Source organism: Eptatretus burgeri, chromosome 15, assembly GCF_056783735.1.
Source record: "Eptatretus burgeri isolate ZD-2024b chromosome 15, Ebu_testis_v1, whole genome shotgun sequence".
Lineage (NCBI taxonomy): Eukaryota > Metazoa > Chordata > Myxini > Myxiniformes > Myxinidae > Eptatretus > Eptatretus burgeri.
This window is the reverse complement of record NC_140975.1, coordinates 1,950,080-1,956,079: the sequence shown is the minus strand read 5'-3', so window position 1 is coordinate 1,956,079 and position 6,000 is coordinate 1,950,080.

The following is a 6,000-nucleotide window of genomic DNA, read 5'->3' as shown; positions in this document are numbered from 1 at the left end:
ACACTTTCCATTTCGCAACTCACACCAACACTATATACTGCCATCCTCCCTAATTAAATCCCCTGACTAACTCGTGCTCGCTTGTCATCCCTTAAAACTCATGCACGTTCCATTTACTCTACGTAGCTAAGCTACGTCTCCACTACACATTTCCATGTCTGTCCATGTCTCCAAAAATCCCAAAATTCCCATTTCCTAAATCTAAACTGAAATCCCTCTAACTAATCCATTCCATGGGCTCCACGAGGCCTTGTCCCTGCCCCCATGAGGCCGGTCTAACTATCACTAACCCATCCTCCTAACTAGTACTTCCTGTGCCCCCTAACAGGGGGTGGGGTCTTCCACCCCCTGCCTGGGGCTCGTGTCCACTCGGAGTGGCGAGGCTTACTTTTTTTTTTTCTGTGCGCCCACCAGCGCGACAACTCGCAACCTGCGCTCTTTTCCGTGACGTCATGGCAGCTGCTCGCGCTTCGCGCACCTCATCCCTCCTCGGACGGTAACATCCGGCAGGGATTTCCCCTCCTGCCGGATTCCAACCATGCAGCCACGACGTCACCCTGCGCATCCAAAGCTAACCTCGCGTTTCGAGGGGTTCCCCACGCGAGCACATGTGCTCTGCTCGTCGGAGCTTCACACTCACGCTCGCGTGGAGAACCCGTCCGTTCCAAATTCACAATCCAGCCGAGCTTCTGTCCGTCCCGCGGGATCGGCTTGTATCCACCGCGGACGTTTCCGGACCGGATTTCACTCGCGCAAGCACGCACGCGGCGGCCTCGTGCAAAGCACAGCACGGACCCCGTGCGCGCTGCTGTGCCAATCCGGCACGGTCCCCAAAACAGCTACGGCCGCTACTCGGCCTTTGTCCTTCGTCAGGCACCGTCTTTGTCGCACTTAGACGCGCACATTCTCACGTGCCCTGACGCTCACACACTCCACCATGGCACTCGGACATGCGGTTGTGCCCTCTCGCATACCAACCGCCATTTGTTTTTTATACCGCGACCTCACACACGCGGTTTCTTTTACACACGGTGCTTCTCCCTTAAACACCTTTTCACTCACGCATCGTGCTTCTTCCATACACGGGGTTTCACTCACACACGGGGAATCACTTACACACGCCAAAACACTTACACACGGGGTTTCACTCACACAACGCGTGCTTTCCAGCACGCATTTCGCCACACTCGTAACCACACACCGGGACGACCACGCTGGCGACTTGCGCTACCTCAAGTGCTCCTGGGGTCTCCATACCCCCCAAGCTCCGCGTGCACCAATTCACAGCAGTCGCCCCCTCGACCTCGCAAGGCTCGACTGGACTCTCCTCGTCACGATCTGCCTCAAGGGGCACAGTCCCTCCCCTCGTTCCTGAAGGAGGCTATCCTGCTGCTTGCATCGGGTCCCAACACATTCCTCAATCTACCCACACCAGTAGTTTACCCACACCGGTAGATTACCCACACTGTTATGTCAGTCATGACATTTATCGGTTAGTAAAGATTTACAATTCCCTTCATGTTCTTGACGGACCGTCAGTGTGAAGCCATCAGCTTCGTCTCTCTGCGAAGTTCACATCACGTTGTGGAGCTTGTACTGCGTTGTGAGGTTCACATCGAGCCACGAGGCCATCAGTGTGACCAGGCCCATTGTACGTTTTATGTACATACGTACTGTTACAGATTGTAAGGAGGAAGAAGAAGATGAAGAAAAAGAGGAAGAGGAGCAAGTGGAGGAAGAAGAGGAAGAGAAAGAGAAGAAAATATTGTATTTCCGTGTCCTTCCTCTACCCATAGTCCTTTGCGATATTCAAGATGGCTACTGAACAGTCTTTTGTGATGACACAGAGAACTACGGTAGTCTTATTAATTACTATTCTTCATTGTTGTATTATGATTATTATATTGTTACGAATTACGCCGGTTCGGATGGCCACGCATGACCGCTTCAGCCCAAACGCAGTCACGCGCTCGCCGAAACCCGGAATTCAGTCGTCGCCTTCCGGATAACCCCGAAAACACGTGACGGGTGTCTCAACACATCATAAACTGGTCAATATCCTGTCCGCGCGGTACAGGGTCAATCGCCGAATCTCGATATACCGAATTATCCACGCAGACAGAAATACCGAGAATTTATACCTCCGCGGAGACTTTTACGGAACGAGACAGAAATACCGAGAATTTATACCTCCGCGGAGACTTGTACGAAACGAGACAGAAATACCGAGAATTTATACCTCCGCGGAGACTTGTACGAAACGAGACAGAAATACCGAGAATTTATACCTCCGCGGAGACTTGTACGAAACGAGACAGAAATACCGAGAATTTATACCTCCGCGGAGACTTGTACGAAACGAGACAGAAATACCGAGAATTTATACCTCCACGGAGACTTGTACGAAACCAGACAGAAATACCGAGAATTTATACCTCCGCGGAGACTTGTACGGAAGGAGACAGAAATACCGAGAGTTTATACCTCCACGGAGACTTTTACGGAACGAGACAAATACCGAGAGTTTATACCTCCACGGAGACTTGTACGGAACGAGACAGAAATACCGAGAATTTATACCTCCACGGAGACTTGTATGGAACGAGACAGAAATACCGAGAGTTTATACCTCCACGGAAACTTGTACGGAACGAGACAGAAATACCGAGAATTTATACCTCCACGGAGACTTGTACGGAACGAGACAGAAATACCGACAGTTTATACCTCCACGGAGACTTGTACGGAACGAGACAGAAATACCAAGAGTTTATACCTCCACGGAGACTTGTACGGAACGAGACAGAAATACCGACAGTTTATACCTCCACGGAGACTTGTACGGAACGAGACAGAAATACCGAGAGTTTTTTAATTTTTAATTTTTATTTTTATTTTTTTTTGTATACCTTGGTCGAGGCTCGTATGAGAGCTAACACACAACTCACAGCAAGGAGGCATGAGACAAGAGGGGCGGGAGTGGAAGGGACAAAACAGTGGGGAACAGACACATTAGGTGAACTGTGGAAGGGAGAGGGATGGGGATGGGACGGGGAACATGGCGAAGAGAAGATGGACATTTCAGGGACTTTCAGGAAGGAAAGTAGGAGAAATGAAGGAAGTGGGCTTGGGTGGATTATCGGGGGTAGAAAAGATCAAGGATTTGGATGGGGGAAGATAAGAGGTGGTGGTGAACAGCTGTTTTGAAAGCCTGGAGGGAAGAATGGGAAAGAATAGAGTGAGGAAGTTTATTCCAAAGGCGGGAAAAAAGAGGAATGAAAGAGTGAAGATGAGCAGTGATTCGTGATTTTGGTAGTTTTACCAGAAGGGGGTTGTTGGCGGACCTTGAGCGCCCTGTGGAAATGTGGTGGGGACAAATCGCAGAGAGAGCAGGGGGGCAAGGCTGGAGAGGAGTCGGTAGAAGACAGAAAGACCACCGACCAACCTGCGGTGATTGAGTGAGAGGCCCAAAGACTCAGCTTCATTGCGGGAGATGCCGATGATCTTAAATGCCCTGGTTTCGACAGCGTGAAGCCGAGAAAGGTGGGAGGCAGGAGCACCAGCCCAGAGGGGAGAGCAGTACTCCATCAGGCTACGGACAAAAGGTTTGTAAGTGGTCAGGAGCTCAAGAGGGCCGAGGAAGGACTTAGCACGACGGAGGATTCCCAGTCGGCGACTGGCTTTTGAGGCGAGGTTGGAAATGTGACTTTCCCAGGAAAGGTCATGGCAGATAGTGAGACCTAGAAGCTTGAAAGAAAAGACTTCTTCCAGAGGATTGTTGAGAAAGTGGATGGGGGGGTTTTGTAAACGGTCCTTTCGAAGAGACATAGTGAGAGTGTGAGATTTGTCTGGATTGAAAGACATGTTCCACGTGTTGGACCAGTTTGTGATTTTATCCAGATCTGCAGTGAGCGAAGAAGCTGCTGCTTGCCGGTCTGAGGGATGACAGATGGTACGGCAGAGGGTGGAGTCATCAGCAAAGAGATATAGAGGATTTTCCAGAGAGTCCGAGAGATCATTGATGAAAACCAGAAAAAGAACAGGGCCCAGAACGCTACCTTGAGGAATACCATGGGAAGAGAGTTTGGTGAGTAGGGCAGGGTGCCAGACTGTGTCAAAAGCACGTGATATGTCCAGGGATACGGCTCGGATTTCCTGTCTGGCATTGAGGACCTCCATCCATTGATGGGAGAGCAGAAGCAGCATATCCAGGGTAGAGTGACCTGGTCTGAAACCAAATTGATGATTGGAAATCAAGCTATTGGAGAAGAGGAAGGATTTCATATCTGAGGCGATGATGGATTCCATCACCTTGCTGATGATTGGGAGAAGGCTGATTGGTCTGTAGTTATAGGGATCTGTTTTTGCACCTTTTTATGCAGGGCAGTGATGTTAGCAGATTTCCAAGCAGATGGCAGATGACCTTGGGCAAATGAGAGGGTGAATAGAACAGAGAGAGGGTGAGCAAGAGCAGAAGAGCAGGCTTTGAGGACACGTGGGCTGATGCCGTCTGGACCGGTTGCAGAATCTGACTCGAGGTTTGAAAGCAAGCTCTCCACCTTGTCAGGAGAAAAGGATACAGAGTCCAGGGACAGTTGGGTGCGACTGGGTAAAGTGGGTAGAGATAGTGATGGGTTTAGGACACAAGATTTAGCTGCAAACACCGAGTTTAGACATTCAGCTTTATCACGTGTGGAATCAGCAGTGCGGCCATTTGAGGTAAGGGAGGGGATGGAGGGGGAACATACACCAGAAACAGATTTGATTAAACGCCACCAGGATTTTGAGGAGGGAGAGAGGTTTGAGAGTTCAGACTTGAGATGAGAAAGATGTTGTTTTCTGGCTCTCCTGAGGGTAGATACACACTTGTTCCGAGCTTTGTGGAAAGAACTGAGATTGCCCTCAGTTGGGTTTGCTTTCCATGAGGCAAAGGCAAGTTGTTTCAGGACAACTGCCTCGCCACAAGCTTCAGTAAACCAAGGGCGGGAGGAAGGGTAAGACAACTGAACACGAGAGGGGATAAATCTGTGCATGAGGGAGAGCAAGTTTCTTTGAAAGAATTCCCAGGATGAGTTGATGTTTGAGAAAGTAGTGATAGGAGACCAGTCTGTAAGTTTGATGGCTGCTCGGAGACCCTGCCAGTCGGCTTGAGTGAAATGCCAGACTCGACGGCGGTGAGGTGGTTCTCTGATAACAGCCAGAGAGATGTCCACTTTAACAAGGACGTGGTCAGAAGAACCAATTGGAGCGAAGGAAGAGCAGCAGATATTGTCAGGGAAATTTGTCAAAATCAGATCCAGAAGAGATGGAGTACCATTGGTTGAGATCCGGGTCGGGAAGTTGACCGATTGAGTCAGTCCCAATGAGTCGCAGAAAGCTTTTGCTGAGGTGCCATGGCAGGTGAGAGAGGTACCCACACCTAGCCAACTGGCGTGATGACAATTGAAGTCACCACATAAGAGGAAGAGAGAGTTTGGATGAGAAGATAGAAGATGGTCCATGTTTTCGGATAGTGAGATGTAGATGGAGTCATCACTGTTAGGTGGACGGGACAGTACACATATAAACATGAGGTGGGAGTGGAGGGGAAGCCGAAGCCAGAGGTATTCCTGGGGGTGTGGGGGAGTGAGAGCAGTGCATGGAGAGTGAGGAATAGAGTCTTTGATGAAGAGAGCAACACCTCCACCAGGACGAGGCTCAGGTCTGTCATACCGTAAGAGGGAGTAGCCAGGGAGAGATACTTGGGAGTCAGACACGTCTTGGGAGAGGAAAGCTTCTGTTAGGCAGATAATGTCTGGTTTGTCAGTGGCAACCTGTATGGAAAGATCTGAAAGGTTTGAGCGAAGGCCCCGGATATTTGAGGTCCACACTTTTAATGAAGAGGAAGGGGAGGAGGCTTTGGGTGCAGGAGGTGGAGGGGGAGGGGGAGGGTAGGACAAGGGACGAGGGGGGCAGGTAAGGAGGGTTGCTGAAGGAGTGTGGGGTATTGCAGAACAGCGA